Genomic DNA, 20,333 nt, shown 5'->3' with positions numbered 1-20,333 from the left:
AATAGTAATTGAGTACGATGTTGGAAGTCAGATCAGTGATTTCAGATTTAGTGGTGGTGATGTGGAGTGATTTTGGGAGGACGTTGTTGACTCATCAATCAGGCTGCCTTAGAAGCTGAATCATATTCAGTTAAAATAATAACTCAGAAATCGTGATTTTAATGATAATAAAACTACAAAAACATTTTTTAAACATGGCTTGGTCCCACGGGGGTTTGAACTCTGATCGCAGGATTCAGAATCCTGAGTGCTAACCATGACACCATGGGACAAACACCCATGGTTGCAGAGCAATGCACTCTTCCTGCAGTACTTTCTGTCCCCATTTTTTAAACATTGTTGCTGAGCCCTGAATCAACCTGTAAGTCACAAACAATGCATAAGACCTCAGTGTATTGGGCAACCATGATTCACTACAAAATTCCAAAGAAGAATAGTTCATTTGTGGAAAAACAAAAAATTCAAAGTTTCAATGCCCATTGAGCTATAATGCTCTTCGTCAAGGGCGACATGGCCTGCAAATTACATTCTATACAGGATTCAATCCATATTACTAGGAATATCGTACTAAAAACACATACCTGGCTCCACCGAGACTTGAACTCGGATCGCAGGATTCAAAGTCCTGAGTGCTAACCATTAAACCATGGAACCAACTGATGAACATGGGTCATTACACAATGAGAATTGAGAAAAAGTGAAGGCAAATACAGCCAAATGCAGCGGGGATATGGGCAGGTATAACCGTAGCATATAGGAATTCAGCACGATGTTGGAATTCAGATCAGTGATTGCAAATTTAGTGGTTGTCATGCGGAGTGATTTTGGGAGGACAGGACTCACTGTTGACTCATCGATCAAGCTGCCTTCGATCCTGAAGCATATTCAGTTAAAATAACGACTTAGAACTCATATTATAACAAAACCAATATTTGTCAAATCACAGTAAGGTCCCACCGAGCTTTGAACTCGGATCGCAGGATTCAGAGTCCTGCGTACTAACCATTACACCATGGACCCAACTAATGAACACGGGTCATTACACAAGTGAGAATTCAGAAAAAGTGAAGGCAAATAGAACCAAATGATGGCGGGGATGTGGCCAGGTCTAATCGTGGCAAATAGTAATTGAGCACGATGTTGGAATTCAGATGAGTGATTGCAGATTTAGTGGTTGTCATGTGCAGTGATTTTGGGAGCACAGCTCTCAGTGTTGACTAACAGTCAGGCTGCCTTAGATCCTGAAGCATATTCAGTTAAAATAATAAAATCAGAACTCAGGATTCTAATAATAACAAAAGTACAAAATAAATATTTGACAAATTAAGGGAAGGTCCCACCAAGATTTGAACTCGGATCGCAGGATTCAGAGTCCTGAGTGCTAACCATTACATCATGGAACCAGCTGATGACATATGCTCATCACACCAATGAAAACTGATGGAAAGAGAAGGAAAATAGAACCAAATGACAGCGGGGATGAGGCCAGGTCTTATCGTGGCAAATAGTAATTGAGTACGATGTTGGAAGTCAGATCAGTGATTTCAGATTTAGTGGTGGTGATGTGGAGTGATTTTGGGAGGACGTTGTTGACTCATCAATCAGGCTGCCTTAGAAGCTGAATCATATTCAGTTAAAATAATAACTCAGAAATCGTGATTTTAATGATAATAAAACTACAAAAACATTTTTTAAACATGGCTTGGTCCCACGGGGGTTTGAACTCTGATCACAGGATTCAGAATCCTGAGTGCTAACCATGACACCATGGGACAAACACCCATGGTTGCAGAGCAATGCACTCTTCCTGCAGTACTTTCTGTCCCCATTTTTTAAACATTGTTGCTGAGCCCTGAATCAACCTGTAAGTCACAAACAATGCATAAGACCTCAGTGTATTGGGCAACCATGATTCACTACAAAATTCCAAAGAAGAATAGTTCATTTGTGGAAAAACAAAAAATTCAAAGTTTCAATGCCCATTGAGCTATAATGCTCTTCGTCAAGGGCGACATGGCCTGCAAATTACATTCTATACAGGATTCAATCCATATTACTAGGAATATCGTACTAAAAACACATACCTGGCTCCACCGAGACTTGAACTCGGATCGCAGGATTCAAAGTCCTGAGTGCTAACCATTACACCATGGAACCAACTGATGAACATGGGTCATTACACAATGAGAATTGAGAAAAAGTGAAGGCAAATACAGCGGGGATATGGGCAGGTATAACCGTAGCATATAGGAATTCAGCACGATGTTGGAATTCAGATCAGTGATTGCAAATTTAGTGGTTGTCATGCGGAGTGATTTTGGGAGGACAGGACTCACTGTTGACTCATCGATCAAGCTGCCTTCGATCCTGAAGCATATTCAGTTAAAATAACGACTTAGAACTCATATTATAACAAAACCAATATTTGTCAAATCACAGTAAGGTCCCACCGAGCTTTGAACTCGGATCGCAGGATTCAGAGTCCTGCGTACTAACCATTACACCATGGACCCAACTAATGAACACGGGTCATTACACAAGTGAGAATTCAGAAAAAGTGAAGGCAAATAGAACCAAATGATGGCGGGGATGTGGCCAGGTCTAATCGTGGCAAATAGTAATTGAGCACGATGTTGGAATTCAGATGAGTGATTGCAGATTTAGTGGTTGTCATGTGCAGTGATTTTGGGAGCACAGCTCTCAGTGTTGACTAACAGTCAGGCTGCCTTAGATCCTGAAGCATATTCAGTTAAAATAATAAAATCAGAACTCAGGATTCTAATAATAACAAAAGTACAAAATAAATATTTGACAAATTAAGGGAAGGTCCCACCAAGATTTGAACTCGGATCGCAGGATTCAGAGTCCTGAGTGCTAACCATTACATCATGGAACCAGCTGATGACATATGCTCATCACACCAATGAAAACTGATGGAAAGAGAAGGAAAATAGAACCAAATGACAGCGGGGATGAGGCCAGGTCTTATCGTGGCAAATAGTAATTGAGTACGATGTTGGAAGTCAGATCAGTGATTTCAGATTTAGTGGTGGTGATGTGGAGTGATTTTGGGAGGACGTTGTTGACTCATCAATCAGGCTGCCTTAGAAGCTGAATCATATTCAGTTAAAATAATAACTCAGAAATCGTGATTTTAATGATAATAAAACTACAAAAACATTTTTTAAACATGGCTTGGTCCCACGGGGGTTTGAACTCTGATCACAGGATTCAGAATCCTGAGTGCTAACCATGACACCATGGGACAAACACCCATGGTTGCAGAGCAATGCACTCTTCCTGCAGTACTTTCTGTCCCCATTTTTTAAACATTGTTGCTGAGCCCTGAATCAACCTGTAAGTCACAAACAATGCATAAGACCTCAGTGTATTGGGCAACCATGATTCACTACAAAATTCCAAAGAAGAATAGTTCATTTGTGGAAAAACAAAAAATTCAAAGTTTCAATGCCCATTGAGCTATAATGCTCTTCGTCAAGGGCGACATGGCCTGCAAATTACATTCTATACAGGATTCAATCCATATTACTAGGAATATCGTACTAAAAACACATACCTGGCTCCACCGAGACTTGAACTCGGATCGCAGGATTCAAAGTCCTGAGTGCTAACCATTACACCATGGAACCAACTGATGAACATGGGTCATTACACAATGAGAATTGAGAAAAAGTGAAGGCAAATACAGCGGGGATATGGGCAGGTATAACCGTAGCATATAGGAATTCAGCACGATGTTGGAATTCAGATCAGTGATTGCAAAATTAGTGGTTGTCATGCGGAGTGATTTTGGGAGGACAGGACTCACTGTTGACTCATCGATCAAGCTGCCTTCGATCCTGAAGCATATTCAGTTAAAATAACGACTTAGAACTCATATTATAACAAACCCAATATTTGTCAAATCACGGTAAGGTCCCACCGAGCTTTGAACTCGGATCGCAGGATTCAGAGTCCTGCGTACTAACCATTACACCATGGACCCAACTAACGAACACGGGTCATTACACAAGTGAGAATTCAGAAAAAGTGAAGGCAAATAGAACCAAATGATGGCGGGGATGTGGCCAGGTCTAATCGTGGCAAATAGTAATTGAGCACGATGTTGGAATTCAGATGAGTGATTGCAGATTTAGTGGTTGTCATGTGCAGTGATTTTGGGAGCACAGCTCTCAGTGTTGACTAACAGTCAGGCTGCCTTAGATCCTAAAGCATATTCAGTTAAAATAATCACTCAGAACTCAGGATTCTAATAATAACAAAAGTACAAAATAAATATTTGACAAATTAAGGGAAGGTCCCACCGAGATTTGAACTCGGATCGCAGGATTCAGAGTCCTGAGTGCTAACCATTACATCATGGAACCAGCTGATGACATATGCTCATCACACCAATGAAAACTGATGGAAAGAGAAGGAAAATAGAACCAAATGACAGCGGGGATGAGGCCAGGTCTTATCGTGGCAAATAGTAATTGAGTACGATGTTGGAAGTCAGATCAGTGATTTCAGATTTAGTGGTGGTGATGTGGAGTGATTTTGGGAGGACGCTGTTGACTCATCAATCAGGCTGCCTTAGAAGCTGAATCATATTCAGTTAAAATAATAACTCAGAAATTGTGATTTTAATGATAATAAAACTACAAAAACATTTTTAAACATGGCTTGGTCCCACGGGGGTTTGAACTCTGATCGCAGGATTTAGAATCCTGAGTGCTAACCATGACACCACGGAACAAACACCCATGGTTGCAGAACGATGCACTCTTCCTGCAGTACTTTCTGTCCCCATTTTTTAAACATTGTTGCTGAGCCCTGAACCAACCTGTAAGTCACAAACAATGCATAAGACCTCAGTGTGTTGGGCAACCATGATTCACTACAAAATTCCAAAGAAGAATAGTTCATTTGTGGAAAAACAAAAAAATCAAAGTTTCAATACCCATTGAGCTATAATGCTCTTCGTCAAGGGCGACATGGCCTGCAAATGACATTCTATACAAGATTCAATCCATATTACTAGGAATATCGTAATAAAAACACAACCTGGCTCCACCGAGACTTGAACTCGGATCGCAGGATTCAAAGTCCTGAGTGCTAACCATTACACCATGGAACCACCTGATGAACACGGGTCATTACACAATGAGAATTGAGAAAAAGTGAAGGCAAATAAAGCCAAATGCAGCGGGGATATGGGCAGGTATAATCGTGGCATATAGGAATTGAGCACGATGTTGGAATTCAGATCAGTGATTGGAGATTTAGTGGTTATCATGCGGAGTGATTTTGGGAGGACAGGACTCACTGTTGACTCATCGATCAAGCTGCCTTCGATCCTGAAGCATATTCACTTAAAATAATGACTTAGAACTCAAATTATAACAAAACCAATATTTGTCAAATCACAGTAAGGTCCCACCGAGCTTTGAACTCGGATCGCAGGATTCAGAGTCCTGCGTACTAACCATTACACCATGGAACCAACTAATGAACACGGGTCATTACACAAGTGAGAATTGAGAAAAAGTGAAGGCAAATAGAACCAAATGACGGCGGGGATGTGGCCAGGTCTAATCGTGGCAAATAGTAATTGACCACGATGTTGGAATTCAGATGAGTGATTGCAGATTTAGTGGTTGTCATGTGCAGTGATTTTGGGAGCACAGCACTCAGTGTTGACTAACAGTCAGGCTGCCTTAGATCCTGAAACATATTCAGTTAAAATAATCACTCAGAACTCAGGATTCTAATTATAACAAAAGTACAAAATAAACAGTTGACAAATTAAAGGACGGTCCCACCGAGATTTGAACTCGGATCGCAGGATTCAGAGTCCTGAGTGCTAACCATTACACCATGGAACCAGCTGATGACATGTGCTCATCACACCAATGAAAACTGATGGAAAGAGAAGGAAAAGAGAACCAAATGACAGCGGGGATGAGGCCAGGTCTTATCGTGGCAAATAGTAATTGAGTACGATGTTGGAAGTCAGATCAGTGATTTCAGATTTAGTGGTTGTGATGTGGAGTGATTTTGGGAGGACGCTGTTGACTCATCAATCAGGCTGCCTTAGAAGCTGAATCATATTCAGTTAAAATAATAACTCAGAAATCGTGATTTTAATGATAATAAAACTACAAAAACATTTTTAAACATGGTTTGGTCCAACGGGGGTTTGAACTCTGATCGCAGGATTCAGAATCCTGATGTGCTAACCATGACACCATGGGACAATCACCCATGGTTGCAGAGCGATGCACTCTTACTGCAGTACTTTCTGTCCCCATTTTTTAAACATTGTTGCTGAGCCCTGAATCAACCTGTAAGTCACAAACAATGAATAAGAGCTCAGTGTGTTGGGCAACCATGATTCACTACAAAATTCCAAAGAAGAATAGTTCATTTGTGGAAAAACTAAAAAATCAAAGTTTCAATACCCATTGAGCTATAATGCTCTTCGTCAAGGGCGACATGGCCTGCAAATGACATTCTATACAAGATTCAATCCATATTACTAGGAATATCGTAATAAAAACACAAACCTGGCTCCACCGAGACTTGAACTCGGATCGCAGGATTCAAAGTCCTGAGTGCTAACCATTACACCATGGAACCACCTGATGAACATGGGTCATTACACAATGAGAATTGAGAAAAAGTGAAGGCAAATAAAGCCAAATACAGCGGGGATATGGGCAGGTATAATCGTGGCATATAGGAATTGAGCACGATGTTGGAATTCAGATCAGTGATTGGAGATTTAGTGGTTATCATGCGGAGTGATTTTGGGAGGACAGGACTCACTGTTGACTCATCGATCAAGCTGCCTTCGATCCTGAAGCATATTCACTTAAAATAATGACTTAGAACTCAAATTAAAACAAAACCAATATTTGTCAAATCACAGTAAGGTCCCACTGAGCTTTGAACTCGGATCGCAGGATTCAGAGTCCTGTGTACTAACCATTACACCATGGAACCAACTAATGAACACGGGTCATTACACAAGTGAGAATTGAGAAAAAGTGAAGGCAAATAGAACCAAATGACGGCGGGGATGTGGCCAGGTCTAATCGTGGCAAATAGTAATTGAGCACGATGTTGGAATTCAGATTAGTGATTGCAGATTTAGTGTTTGTCATGTGCAGTGATTTTGGGAGCACAGCACTCAGTGTTGACTCAACAGTCGTGCTGCCTTAGATCCTGAAGCATATTTAGTTAAAATAATAACTCAGAACTCAGGATTCTAATTATAACAAAAGTACAAAATAAATATTTGACAAATTAAGGGAAGGTCCCACCGAGATTTGAACTCGGAACGCAGGATTCAGAGTCCTGAGTGCTAACCATTACACCATGGAACCAACTGATGACATGTGCTCATCACACCAATGAAAACTGATGGAAAGAGAAGGAAAATAGAACCAAATGACAGCGGGGATGAGGCCAGGTCTTATCGTGGCAAATAGTAATTGAGTACGATGTTGGAAGTCAGATCAGTGATTTCAGATTTAGTGGTTGTGATGTGGAGTGATTTTGGGAGGACGCTGTTGACTCATCAATCAGGCTGCCTTAGAAGCTGAATCATATTCAGTTAAAATAATAACTCAGAAATCGTGATTTTAATGATAATAGAACTACAAAAAACATTTTTTAAACATGGCTTGGTCCCACGGGGGTTTGAACTCTGCGCGCAGGATTCAGAATCCTGAGTGCTAACCATGACACCATGGGACAAACACCAATGGTTGCAGAACAATGCACTCTTCCTGCAGTACTTTCTGTCCCCATTTTTTAAACATTGTTGCTGAGCCCTGAATTAACCTGTAAGTCGCAAACAATGCATAAAAGCTCAGTGTGTTGGGCAACCATGATTCACTACAAAATTCCAAAGAAGAATAGTTCATTTGTGGAAAAAAAATTCAAAGTTTCAATGCCCATTGAGCTATAATGCTCTTCGTCAAGGGCGACATGGCCTGCAAATTACATTCTATACAGGATTCAATCCATATTACTAGGACTATAGTAATGGACACACATACCTGGCTCCACCGAGACTTGAACTCGGATCGCAGGATTCAAAGTCCTGAGTGCTAACCATTACACCATGGAACCAACTGATAAACACGGGTCATTACACAAGTGAGAATTGAGAAAAAGAGAAGGCAAATAGAACGAAATGACAGCGGGGATGTGGCCAGGTCCAATCGTGGCAAATAGTAATTGAGCACGATGTTGGAATTCAGATCAGTTATTGCAGATTTAGTGGTTGTGATGTGGAGTGATGTTGGGAGGACACTGTTGACTCGGATCGCAGGATTCAGAGTCATGAGTGCTAACCAATACACCATGGAACCAACTGATGGCCTGTGATTATTACACAAGTGAGAATTGAGTGAAAGAGAAGGAAAATAGAAACAAATGACAGCGGGGTTGTGGCCAGGTCTAATCGTGCAAAATAGTAATTGAGCACGATGTTGGAATTCAGATCAGTGATTGGAGATTTAGTGGTTGTCATGCGGAGTGATTTTGGGAGGACAGGACTCACTGTTGACTCATCGATCAAGCTGCCTTCAATCCTGAAGCATATTCACTTAAAATAACGACTCAGAACTCAAATTATAACAAAACAAAAATGTGTCAAATCACAGCAAGGTCCCACCGAGATTTGAACTTGGTTCGCAGGATACAGAGTCCTGAGTGTTACTCATTATACCATGGAACCAACTGATGGCATGTGCTCATCACACCAGTGAAAAATGATAGAAAGACAAGGCAAATAGAACCAAATGACAGCGGGGATGTGGCGAGGTCTAATCGTGGCAAATAGTAATTGAGCACGATGTTGGAATTCAGATTAGTGATTGCAGATTTAGTGTTTGTCATGTGCAGTGATTTTGGGAGCACAGCACTCAGTGTTGACTCAACAGTCGTGCTGCCTTAGATCCTGAAGCATATTTAGTTAAAATAATAACTCAGAACTCAGGATTCTAATTATAACAAAAGCAATATTTGTCAAATTAAGGGAAGGTCCCACCGAGATTTGAACTCGGATCACAGGATTCAGAGTCCTGAGTGCTAACCATTACACCATGGAACCAACTGATGACATGTGCTCATCACACCAATGAAAACTGATGGAAAGAGAAGGAAAATAGAACCAAATGACAGAGGGGATGAGGCCAGGTCTTATCGTGGCAAATAGTAATTGAGTACGATGTTGGAACTCAGATCAGTGATTTCAGATTTAGTGTTTGTGATGTGGAGTGATTTTGGGAGGACGCTGTTGACTCATCAATCAGGCTGCCTTAGAAGCTGAATCATATTCAGTTAAAATAATAACTCAGAAATCGTGATTTTAATAATAAAACTACAAAAACATTTTTTAAACAAGGCTTGGTCCCACGGGGGTTTGAACTCTGATCGCAGGATTCAGAGTCCTGAGTGCTAACCATGACACCATGGGACAAACACCCATGGTTGCAGAACGATGCACTCTTCCTGCAGTACTTTCTGTCCCCATTTTTTAAACATTGTTGCTGAGCCCTGAACCAACCTGTAAGTCACAAACAATGCATAAGAGCTCAGTGTGTTGGGCAACCATGATTCACTACAAAATTCCAAAGAAGAATAGTTCATTTGAGGAAAAACAAAAAATTCAAAGTTTCAATGCCCATTGAGCTATAATGCTCTTCGTCAAGGGCGACATGGCCTGCAAATTACATTCTATACAGGATTCAATCCATATTACTAGGAATATCGTAATAAAAACACATACCTGGCTCCACCGAGACTTGAACTCGGATCGCAGGATTCAAAGTCCTGAGTGCTAACCATTACACCATGGAACCAACTGATGACATGTGCTCATCACACCAATGAAAACTGATGGAAAGAGAAGGAAAAGAAAACCAAATGACAGCGGGGATGAGGCCAGGTCTTATCGTGGAAAATAGTAATTGAGCACGATGTTGGAAGTCAGATCAGTGATTGCAGATTTAATGGTTGTCATGATGAGTGATTTTGGGAGGACAGGACTCACTGTTGACTCATCGATCAAGTTGCCTTCGATCCTGAAGCATATTCACTTAAAATAATGAATCAGAACTCAAATTATAACAAAAAAAATTTCGTGTCAAATGACAGCTAAGGTCCCACCGACATTTGAACTCGGATGGCAGGATTCAGAGTTCTGAGTACTGAGTACTAACCATTACACCATGGAACCAACTGATAAACACGGGTCATTACACAAGTGAGAATTGAGAAAAAGTGAAGGCAAATAGAACCAAATGACGGCGGGGATGTGGCCAGGTCTAATCGTGGCAAATAGTAATTGAGCACGATGTTGGAATTCAGATGAGTGATTGCAGATTTAGTGGTTGTCATGTGCAGTGATTTTGGGAGCACAGCACTCAGTGTTGACTAACAGTCAGGCTGCCTTAGATCCTGAAGCATATTCAGTTAAAATAATCACTCAGAACTCAGGATTCTAATTATAACAAAAGTACAAAATAAATATTTGACAAATTAAGGGAAGGTCCCACCGAGATTTTCCCACCGAGGTTTGAACTCGGATCGCAGGATTCAGAGTCCTGAGTGCTAACCATCACACCATGGAGCCAACTGATGACACATGCTAATCACACCAATGAAAACTGATGGAAAGAGAAGGAAAATAGAACCAAATGACAGCGGGGATGAGGCCAGGTCTTATCGTGGCAAATAGTAATTGAGTACGATGTTGGAAGTCAGATCAGTGATTTCAGATTTAGTGGTTGTGATGTGGAGTGATTTTGGGAGGACGCTGTTGACTCATCAATCAGGCTGCCTTAGAAGCTGAATCATATTCAGTTAAAATAATAACTCAGAAATCGTGATTTTAATGATAATAAAACTAGAAAAAGATTTTTTACACATGGCTTGGTCCCACAGGGGTTTGAACTCTGATCGCAGGATTCAGAATCCTGAGTGCTAACCATGACACCATGGGACAAACACCCATGGTTGCAGAACGATGCACTCTTCCTGCAGTACTTTCTGTCCCCATTTATTAAACATTTTTGCTGAGCCCTGAACCAACCTGTAAGTCACAAACAATGCATAAGAGCTCAGTGTGTTGGGCAACCATGATTCACTACAAAATTCCAAAGAAGAATAGTTCATTTGTGGAAAAACAAAAAAATTCAAAGTTTCAATGCCCATTGAGCTATAATGCTCTTCGTCAAGGGCGACATGGCCTGCAAATTAGATTCTATACAGGATTCAATCCATATTACTAGGAATATCGTAATAAAAACACATACCTGGCTCCACCGAGACTTGAACTCGGATCGCAGGATTCAAAGTCCTGAGTGCTAACCATTACACCATGGAACCAACTGATGAGCACGGGTCATTACACAATGAGAATTGAGAAAAAGTGAAGGCAAATAGAGCCAAATACAGCGGGGATATGGGCAGGTATAACCGTAGCGTATAGGAATTCAGCACGATGTTGGAATTCAGATCAGTGATTGCAAATTTAGTGGTTGTCATGCGGAGAGATTTTGGGAGGACAGGACTCACTGTTGACTCATCGATCAAGCTGCCTTCGATCCTGAAGCATATTCACTTAAAATAATGACTCAGAACTCAAATTATAACAAAACCAATATTTGTCAAATCACAGCAAGGTCCCACCGAGATTTGAACTCGGATCGCAGGATTCAGAGTCCTGAGTACTAACCATTACACCATGGAACCAACTGATAAACACGGGTCATTACACAAGTGAGAATTGAGAAAAAGTGAAGGCAAATAGAACCAAATGACGGCGGGGATGTGGCCAGGTCTAATCGTGGCAAATAGTCATTGAGCACGATTTTGGAATTCAGATGAGTGATTGCAGATTTAGTGGTTGTCATGTGCAGTGATTTTGGGAGCACAGCACTCAGTGTTGACTAACAGTCAGTCTGCCTTAGATCCTGAAGCATATTCAGTTAAAATAATCACTCAGAACTCAGGATTCTACTTATAACAAAAGTACAAAATAAGTAGTAGACAAATAAAGGGAAGGTCCCACCGAGATTTGAACTCAGATCGCAGGATTCAGAGTCCTGAGTGCTAACCATTACACCATGGAACCAACTGATAGCATATGCTCATCACACCAATGAAAACTGATGGAAAGAGAAGGCAAATAGAGCCAAATACAGAGGGGATATGGGCAGGTATAATCGTGGCAAATAGTAATTGAGCACGATGTTGGAACTCAGATCAGTGATTGCAGATTTAGTGGTTGTGATGTGGAGTGATTTTGGGAGGACAGGACTCACTGTTGACTCATCGATCAAGCTGCCTTCGATCCTGAAGCATATTCACTTAACATAACGACTCAGAACTCAGGATTCTAATTATAACAAAAGTAATATTTGTCAAATTAAGGGAAGGTCCCACCGAGATTTGAACTCGGATCGCAGGATTCAGAGTCCTGAGTGCTAACCATTACACCATGGAACCAACTGATGACATGTGCTCATCACACCAATGAAAACTGATGGAAAGAGAAGGAAAAGAGAACCAAATGACAGCGGGGATGAGGCCAGGTCTTATCGTGGCAAATAGTAATTGAGCACGATGTTGGAATTCAGATCAGTGATTGCAGATTTAGTGGTTGTGATGCCGAGTGATTTTGGGAGGACACTGTTGACTCGGATCGCAGGATTCAGAGTCATGAGTGCTAACCAATACACCATGGAACCAACTGATGGCCTGTGATTATTACACAAGTGAGAATTGAGTGAAAGAGAGGGAAAATAGAAACAAATGACAGCGGGGTTGTGGCCAAGTCTAATCGTGCAAAATAGTAATTGAGCACGATGTTGGAATTCAGATCAGTGATTGGAGATTTAGTGGTTGTCATGATGAGTGATTTTGGGAGGACAGGACTCACTGTTGACTCATCGATCAAGCTGCCTTCGATCCTGAAGCATATTCACTTAAAATAACGACTCAGAACTCAAATTATAACAAAACAAAAATTTGTCAAATCACAGCAAGGTCCCACCGAGATTTGAACTCGGATCGCAGGATTCAGAGTCCTGAGTGTTACTCATTATACCATGGAACCCAACTGATGACATGTGCTCATCATACGAGTGAAAAATGATAGAAAGAGAAGGCAAATAGAACCAAATGACAGCGGGGATGTGGCGAGGTCTAATCGTGGCAAATAGTAATTGAGCACGATGTTGGAATTCAGATGAGTGATTGCAGATTTAGTGGTTGTCATGTGCAGTGATTTTGGGAGCACAGCACTCAGTGTTGACTAACAGTCAGTCTGCCTTAGATCCTGAAGCATATTCAGTTAAAATAATCAGTCAGAACTCAGGATTCTAATTATAACAAAAGTACAAAATAAATAGTTGACAAATTAAGGGAACGTCCCACCGAGATTTGAACTCGGATCGCAGGATTCAGAGTCCTGAGTGCTAACCATTACACCATGGAACCACCTGATGAACATTGGTCATTACACAATGAGAATTGAGAAAAAGTGAAGGCAAATAGAGCCAAATACAGAGGGGATATGGGCAGGTATAATCGTGGCATATAGTAATTGAGCACGATGTTGGAATTCAGATCAGTGATTGGAGATTTAGTGGTTGTCATGATGAGTGATTTTGGGAGGAGAGGACTCACTGTTGACTCATCGATCAAGCTGCCTTCGATCCTGAAGCATATTCACTTAACATAACGACTCAGAACTCAGGATTCTAATTATAACAAAAGTAATATTTGTCAAATTAAGGAAAGGTCCCACCGAGATTTGAACTCGGATCGCAGGATTCAGAGTCCTGAGTGCTAACCATTACACCATGGAACCAACTGATGACATGTGCTCATCACACCAATGAAAACTGATGGAAAGAGAAGGAAAAGAGAACCAAATGACAGCGGGGATGAGGCCAGGTCTTATCGTGGCAAATAGTAATTGAGGACGATGTTGGAACTCAGATCAGTGATTGCAGATTTAATGGTTGTCATGATGAGCGATTTTGGGAGGACAGGACTCACTGTTGACTCATCGATCAAGCTGCCTTCGATCCTGAAGCATATTCACTTAAAATAATGACTCAGAACTCAAATTATAACAAAACAAAAATTTGTCAAATCACAGCAAGGTACCACCGCGATTTGAACTCGGATCGCAGGATTGAGAGTCCTGCTTACTAACCATTACACCATGGAACCAACTGATAAACACGGGTCATTACACAAGTGAGAATTGAGAAAAAGTGAAGGCAAATAGAACCAAATGACGGCGGGGATGAGGCCAGGTCTAATCGTGGCAAATAGTCATTGAGCACGATGTTGGAATTCAGATGAGTGATTGCAGATTTAGTGGTTGTCATGTGCAGTGATTTTGGGAGCACAGCACTCAGTGTTGACTAACAGTCAGGCTGCCTTAGATCCTGAAGCATATTCAGTTAAAATAATCACTCAGAACTCAGGATTCTAATCATAACAAAAGTACAAAAGAAATATTTGACAAATTAAGGGAAGGTCCCACCGAGATTTGAACTCAGATCGCAGGATTCAGAGTCCTGAGTGCTAACCATTACACCATGGAACCAACTGATGACATGTGCTCATCACACCAATGAAAACTGATGGAAAGAGAAGGAAAATAGAACAAAATGACAGCGGGGATGAGGCCAGGTCTTATCGTGGCAAATAGTAATTGAGCACGATGTTGGAACTCAGATCAGTGATTGCAGATTTAGTGGTTGTGATGTGGAGTGATTCTGGGAGGACACTGTTGACTCGGATCGCAGTATTCAGAGTCCTGAGTGCTAACCATGACACCATGGGACAAACACCCATGGTTGCAGAACGATGCACTCTTCCTGCAGTAGTTTCTGTCCCCGTTTTTTAAACATTGTTGCTGAGCCCTGAATCAACCTGTAAGTCACAAACAATGCATAAGAGCTCAGTGTGTTGGGCAACCATGATTCACTACAAAATTCCAAAGAAGAATAGTTCATTTGTGGAAAAACAAAAAAATCAAAGTTTCAATGCCCATTGAGCTATAATGCTCTTCGTCAAGGGCGACATGGCCTGAAAATTACATTCTATACAGGATTCAATCCATATTACTAGGAATATCGTAATAAAAACACATACCTGGCTCCACCGAGACTTGAACTCGGATCGCAGGATTCAAAGTCCTGAGTGCTAACCATTACACCATGGAACCAACTGATGAACATCGGTCATTACACAATGAGAATTGAGAAAAAGTGAAGGCAAATAGAGCCAAATACAGAGGGGATATGGGCAGGTATAATCGTGGCATATAGGAATTGAGCACGATGTTGGAATTCAGATCAGTGATTGGAGATTTAGTGGTTGTCATGATGAGTGATTTTGGGAGGACAGGACTCACTGTTGACTCATCGATCAAGCTGCCTTCGATCCTGAAGCATATTCACTCAAAATAATGACTCAGAACTCAAATTATAACAAATCAAAAATATGTCAAATCACAGCAAGGTCCCACCGACATTTGAACTCGGATCGCAGGATTCAGAGTGCTGAGTACTGAGTACTAACCATTACACCATGGAACCAACTGATAAACACGGGTCATTACACAAGTGAGAATTGAGAAAAAGAGAAGGCAAATAGAACCAAATGACAGCGGGGATGTGGCCAGGTCTAATCGTGGCAAATAGTAATTGAGCACGATGTTGGAATTCAGATCAGTGATTGCAGATTTAGTGGTTGTGATGCGGAGTGATTTTGGGAGGACACTGTTGACTCGGATCGCAGGATTCAGAGTCATGAGTGCTAACCAATACACCATGGAACCAACTGATGGCCTGTGATTATTACACAAGTGAGAATTGAGTGAAAGAGAGGGAAAATAGAAACAAATGACAGCGGGGTTGTGGCCAAGTCTAATCGTGCAAAATAGTAATTGAGCACGATGTTGGAATTCAGATCAGTGATTGGAGATTTAGTGGTTGTCATGATGAGTGATTTTGGGAGGACAGGACTCACTGTTGACTCATCGATCAAGCTGCCTTCGATCCTGAAGCATATTCACTTAAAATAACGACTCACAACTCAAATTATAACAAAACAAAAATTTGTCAAATCACAGCAAGGTCCCACCGAGATTTGAACTCAGCTCGCAGGATTCAGAGTCCTGAGTGTTACTCATTATACCATGGAACCCAACTGATGACATGTGCTCATCACACGAGTGAAAAATGATAGAAAGAGAAGGCAAATAGAACCAAATGACAGCGGGGATGTGGCGAGGTCTAATCGTGGCAAATAGTAATTGAGCACGATGTTGGAATTCAGATGAGTGATTGCAGATTTAGTGGTTGTCATGTGCAGTGATTTTGGGAGCACAGCACTCAGTGTTGACTAACAGTCAGTCTGCCTTAGATCCTGAAGCATATTCAGTTAAAATAATCATTCAGAACTCAGGATTCTAATTATAACAAAAGTACAAAATAAATAGCTGACAAATTAAGGGAAGGTCCCACCGAGATTTGAACTCGGATCGCAGGATTCAGAGTCCTGAGTGCTAACCATTACACCATGGAACCACCTGATGAACATTGGTCATTACACAATGAGAATTGAGAAAAAGTGAAGGCAAATAGAGCCAAATACAGAGGGGATATGGGCAGGTATAATCGTGGCATATAGTAATTGAGCACGATGTTGGAATTCAGATCAGTGATTGGAGATTTAGTGGTTGTCATGATGAGTGATTTTGTGAGGACAGGACTCACTGTTGACTCATCGATCAAGCTGCCTTCGATCCTGAAGCATATTCACTTAACATAACGACTTAGAACTCAGGATTCTAATTATAACAAAAGTAATATTTGTCAAATTAAGGGAAGGTTCCACCGAGATTTGAACTCGGATCGCAGGATTCAGAGTCCTGAGTGCTAACCATTACACCATGGAACCAACTGATGACATGTGCTCATCACACCAATGAAAACTGATGGAAAGAGAAGGAAAAGAGAACCAAATGACAGCGGGGATGAGGCCAGGTCTTATCGTGGCAAATAGTAATTGAGCACGATGTTGGAACTCAGATCAGTGATTGCAGATTTAATGGTTGTCATGATGAGCGATTTTGGGAGGACAGGACTCACTGTTGACTCATCGATCAAGCTGCCTTCGATCCTGAAGCATATTCACTTAAAATAATGACTCAGAACTCAAATTATAACAAAACAAAATTTTGTCAAATCACAGCAAGGTCCCACCGCGATTTGAACTCGGATCACAGGATTCAGAGTCCTGCTTACTAACCATTACACCATGGAACCAACTGATAAACACGGGTCATTACACAAGTGAGAATTGAGAAAAAGTGAAGTCAAATAGAACCAAATGACGGCGGGGATGAGGCCAGGTCTAATCGTGGCAAATAGTCATTGAGCACGATGTTGGAATTCAGATGAGTGATTGCAGATTTAGTGGTTGTCATGTGCAGTGATTTTGGGAGCACAGCACTCAGTGTTGACTAACAGTCAGGCTGCCTTAGATCCTGAAGCATATTCAGTTAAAATAATCACTCAGAACTCAGGATTCTAATCATAACAAAAGTACAAAAGAAATATTTGACAAATTAAGGGAAGGTCCCACCGAGATTTGAACTCGGATCGCAGGATTCAGAGTCCTGAGTGCTAACCATTACACCATGGAACCAACTGATGACATGTGCTCATCACACCAATGAAAACTGATGGAAAGAGAAGGAAAATAGAACAAAATGACAGCGGGGATGAGGCCAGGTCTTATCGTGGCAAATAGTAATTGAGCACGATGTTGGAACTCAGATCAGTGATTGCAGATTTAGTGGTTGTGATGTGGAGTGATTCTGGGAGGACACTGTTGACTCGGATCGCAGTATTCAGAGTCCTGAGTGCTAACCATGACACCATGGGACAAACACCCAATGGTTGCAGAACGATGCACTCTTCCTGCAGTAGTTTCTGTCCCCGTTTTTTAAACATTGTTGCTGAGCCCTGAATCAACCTGTAAGTCACAAACAATGCATAAGAGCTCAGTGTGTTGGGCAACCATGATTCACTACAAAATTCCAAAGAAGAATAGTTCATTTGTGGAAAAACAAAAAAATCAAAGTTTCAATGCCCATTGAGCTATAATGCTCTTCGTCAAGAGCAACATGGCCTGAAAATTACATTCTATACAGGATTCAATCCATATTACTAGGAATATCGTAATAAAAACACATACCTGGCTCCACCGAGACTTGAACTCGGATCGCAGGATTCAAAGTCCTGAGTGCTAACCATTACACCATGGAACCAACTGATGAACATCGGTCATTACACAATGAGAATTGAGAAAAAGTGAAGGCAAATAGAGCCAAATACAGAGGGGATATGGGCAGGTATAATCGTGGCATATAGGAATTGAGCACGATGTTGGAATTCAGATCAGTGATTGGAGATTTAGTGGTTGTCATGATGAGTGATTTTGGGAGGACAGGACTCACTGTTGACTCATCGATCAAGCTGCCTTCGATCCTGAAGCATATTCACTTAAAATAATGACTCAGAACTCAAATTATAACAAATCAAAAATATGTCAAATCACAGCAAGGTCCCCCCGACATTTGAACTCGGATCGCAGGATTCAGAGTCCTGAGTGCTAACCATTACACCATGGAACCACCTGATGAACATCGGTCATTACACAATGAGAATTGAGAAAAAGTGAAGGCAAATAGAGCCAAATACAGAGGGGATATGGGCAGGTATAATCGTGGCATATAGTAATTGAGCACGATGTTGGAATTCAGATCAGTGATTGGAGATTTAGTGGTTGTCATGATGAGTGATTTTGGGAGGACAGGACTCACTGTTGACTCATCGATCAAGCTGCCTTCGATCCTGAAGCATATTCACTTAACATAACGACTCAGAACTCAGGATTCTAATTATAACAAAAGTAATATTTGTCAAATTAAGGGAAGGTCCCACCGACATTTGAACTCGGATCGCAGGATTCAGAGTGCTGAGTACTGAGTACTAACCATTACACCATGGAACCAACTGATAAACACGGGTCATTACACAAGTGAGAATTGAGAAAAAGAGAAGGCAAATAGAACCAAATGACAGCGGGGATGTGGCCAGGTCTAATCGTGGCAAATAGTAATTGAGCACGATGTTGGAATTCAGATCAGTGATTGCAGATTTAGTGGTTGTGATGCGGAGTGATTTTGGGAGGACACTGTTGACTCGGATCGCAGGATTCAGAGTCATGAGTGCTAACCAATACACCATGGAACCAACTGATGGCCTGTGATTATTACACAAGTGAGAATTGAGTGAAAGAGAGGGAAAATAGAAACAAATGACAGCGGGGTTGTGGCCAAGTCTAATCGTGCAAAATAGTAATTGAGCACGATGTTGGAATTCAGATCAGTGATTGGAGATTTAGTGGTTGTCATGATGAGTGATTTTGGGAGGACAGGACTCACTGTTGACTCATCGATCAAGCTGCCTTCGATCCTGAAGCATATTCACTTAAAATAACGACTCACAACTCAAATTATAACAAAACAAAAATTTGTCAAATCACAGCAAGGTCCCACCGAGATTTGAACTCGGATCGCAGGATTCAGAGTCCTGAGTGTTACTCATTATACCATGGAACCCAACTGATGACATGTGCTCATCACACGAGTGAAAAATGATAGAAAGAGAAGGCAAATAGAACCAAATGACAGCGGGGATGTGGCGAGGTCTAATCGTGGCAAATAGTAATTGAGCACGATGTTGGAATTCAGATGAGTGATTGCAGATTTAGTGGTTGTCATGTGCAGTGATTTTGGGAGCACAGCACTCAGTGTTGACTAACAGTCAGTCTGCCTTAGATCCTGAAGCATATTCAGTTAAAATAATCATTCAGAACTCAGGATTCTAATTATAACAAAAGTACAAAATAAATAGCTGACAAATTAAGGGAAGGTCCCACCGAGATTTGAACTCGGATCGCAGGATTCAGAGTCCTGAGTGCTAACCATTACACCATGGAACCACCTGATGAACATTGGTCATTACACAATGAGAATTGAGAAAAAGTGAAGGCAAATAGAGCCAAATACAGAGGGGATATGGGCAGGTATAATCGTGGCATATAGTAATTGAGCACGATGTTGGAATTCAGATCAGTGATTGGAGATTTAGTGGTTGTCATGATGAGTGATTTTGTGAGGACAGGACTCACTGTTGACTCATCGATCAAGCTGC

The 20,333-nt window shown here is 41.2% G+C and overlaps 1 protein-coding gene and 25 non-coding genes across 26 annotated transcripts in view; all 26 read right to left on the bottom strand.

The window, feature by feature from the left end:
- FBXO4 (F-box protein 4) overlaps positions 1–20,333 on the bottom strand; it is a 93,136-nt gene that overhangs the window by 22,854 nt on the left and 49,949 nt on the right. The window lies entirely within an intron of this gene.
- Positions 583–654, bottom strand: TRNAQ-UUG (transfer RNA glutamine (anticodon UUG)). Its single transcript has one exon. It is a non-coding gene; the product is annotated as a tRNA-Gln (tRNA).
- TRNAQ-UUG (transfer RNA glutamine (anticodon UUG)) lies at positions 2,086–2,157 on the bottom strand. Its single transcript has one exon. It is a non-coding gene; the product is annotated as a tRNA-Gln (tRNA).
- Positions 3,579–3,650, bottom strand: TRNAQ-UUG (transfer RNA glutamine (anticodon UUG)). Its single transcript has one exon. It is a non-coding gene; the product is annotated as a tRNA-Gln (tRNA).
- On the bottom strand, positions 4,317–4,388 carry TRNAQ-CUG (transfer RNA glutamine (anticodon CUG)). The gene has a single exon. It is a non-coding gene; the product is annotated as a tRNA-Gln (tRNA).
- TRNAQ-UUG (transfer RNA glutamine (anticodon UUG)) lies at positions 5,069–5,140 on the bottom strand. The gene has a single exon. It is a non-coding gene; the product is annotated as a tRNA-Gln (tRNA).
- TRNAQ-CUG (transfer RNA glutamine (anticodon CUG)) lies at positions 5,435–5,506 on the bottom strand. Its single transcript has one exon. It is a non-coding gene; the product is annotated as a tRNA-Gln (tRNA).
- On the bottom strand, positions 5,817–5,888 carry TRNAQ-CUG (transfer RNA glutamine (anticodon CUG)). Its single transcript has one exon. It is a non-coding gene; the product is annotated as a tRNA-Gln (tRNA).
- On the bottom strand, positions 6,571–6,642 carry TRNAQ-UUG (transfer RNA glutamine (anticodon UUG)). The gene has a single exon. It is a non-coding gene; the product is annotated as a tRNA-Gln (tRNA).
- Positions 7,320–7,391, bottom strand: TRNAQ-CUG (transfer RNA glutamine (anticodon CUG)). The gene has a single exon. It is a non-coding gene; the product is annotated as a tRNA-Gln (tRNA).
- Positions 8,071–8,142, bottom strand: TRNAQ-UUG (transfer RNA glutamine (anticodon UUG)). The gene has a single exon. It is a non-coding gene; the product is annotated as a tRNA-Gln (tRNA).
- Positions 9,056–9,127, bottom strand: TRNAQ-CUG (transfer RNA glutamine (anticodon CUG)). The gene has a single exon. It is a non-coding gene; the product is annotated as a tRNA-Gln (tRNA).
- TRNAQ-UUG (transfer RNA glutamine (anticodon UUG)) lies at positions 9,807–9,878 on the bottom strand. Its single transcript has one exon. It is a non-coding gene; the product is annotated as a tRNA-Gln (tRNA).
- On the bottom strand, positions 11,335–11,406 carry TRNAQ-UUG (transfer RNA glutamine (anticodon UUG)). Its single transcript has one exon. It is a non-coding gene; the product is annotated as a tRNA-Gln (tRNA).
- On the bottom strand, positions 11,701–11,772 carry TRNAQ-CUG (transfer RNA glutamine (anticodon CUG)). Its single transcript has one exon. It is a non-coding gene; the product is annotated as a tRNA-Gln (tRNA).
- On the bottom strand, positions 12,083–12,154 carry TRNAQ-CUG (transfer RNA glutamine (anticodon CUG)). The gene has a single exon. It is a non-coding gene; the product is annotated as a tRNA-Gln (tRNA).
- Positions 12,457–12,528, bottom strand: TRNAQ-CUG (transfer RNA glutamine (anticodon CUG)). The gene has a single exon. It is a non-coding gene; the product is annotated as a tRNA-Gln (tRNA).
- On the bottom strand, positions 13,445–13,521 carry TRNAQ-CUG (transfer RNA glutamine (anticodon CUG)). Its single transcript has one exon. It is a non-coding gene; the product is annotated as a tRNA-Gln (tRNA).
- Positions 13,823–13,894, bottom strand: TRNAQ-CUG (transfer RNA glutamine (anticodon CUG)). The gene has a single exon. It is a non-coding gene; the product is annotated as a tRNA-Gln (tRNA).
- TRNAQ-CUG (transfer RNA glutamine (anticodon CUG)) lies at positions 14,573–14,644 on the bottom strand. Its single transcript has one exon. It is a non-coding gene; the product is annotated as a tRNA-Gln (tRNA).
- Positions 15,197–15,268, bottom strand: TRNAQ-UUG (transfer RNA glutamine (anticodon UUG)). The gene has a single exon. It is a non-coding gene; the product is annotated as a tRNA-Gln (tRNA).
- Positions 16,563–16,634, bottom strand: TRNAQ-CUG (transfer RNA glutamine (anticodon CUG)). The gene has a single exon. It is a non-coding gene; the product is annotated as a tRNA-Gln (tRNA).
- On the bottom strand, positions 16,936–17,007 carry TRNAQ-CUG (transfer RNA glutamine (anticodon CUG)). Its single transcript has one exon. It is a non-coding gene; the product is annotated as a tRNA-Gln (tRNA).
- Positions 17,686–17,757, bottom strand: TRNAQ-CUG (transfer RNA glutamine (anticodon CUG)). The gene has a single exon. It is a non-coding gene; the product is annotated as a tRNA-Gln (tRNA).
- On the bottom strand, positions 18,311–18,382 carry TRNAQ-UUG (transfer RNA glutamine (anticodon UUG)). The gene has a single exon. It is a non-coding gene; the product is annotated as a tRNA-Gln (tRNA).
- On the bottom strand, positions 20,050–20,121 carry TRNAQ-CUG (transfer RNA glutamine (anticodon CUG)). Its single transcript has one exon. It is a non-coding gene; the product is annotated as a tRNA-Gln (tRNA).

Source organism: Petromyzon marinus, chromosome 35 (genome assembly GCF_048934315.1).
Source record: "Petromyzon marinus isolate PM22_M1 ecotype Great Lakes invasive population chromosome 35, UKy_Petmar_22M1.pri1.0, whole genome shotgun sequence".
Taxonomy (NCBI): domain Eukaryota; kingdom Metazoa; phylum Chordata; class Hyperoartia; order Petromyzontiformes; family Petromyzontidae; genus Petromyzon; species Petromyzon marinus.
This window is presented reverse-complemented; position numbering and strand designations above follow the sequence as displayed.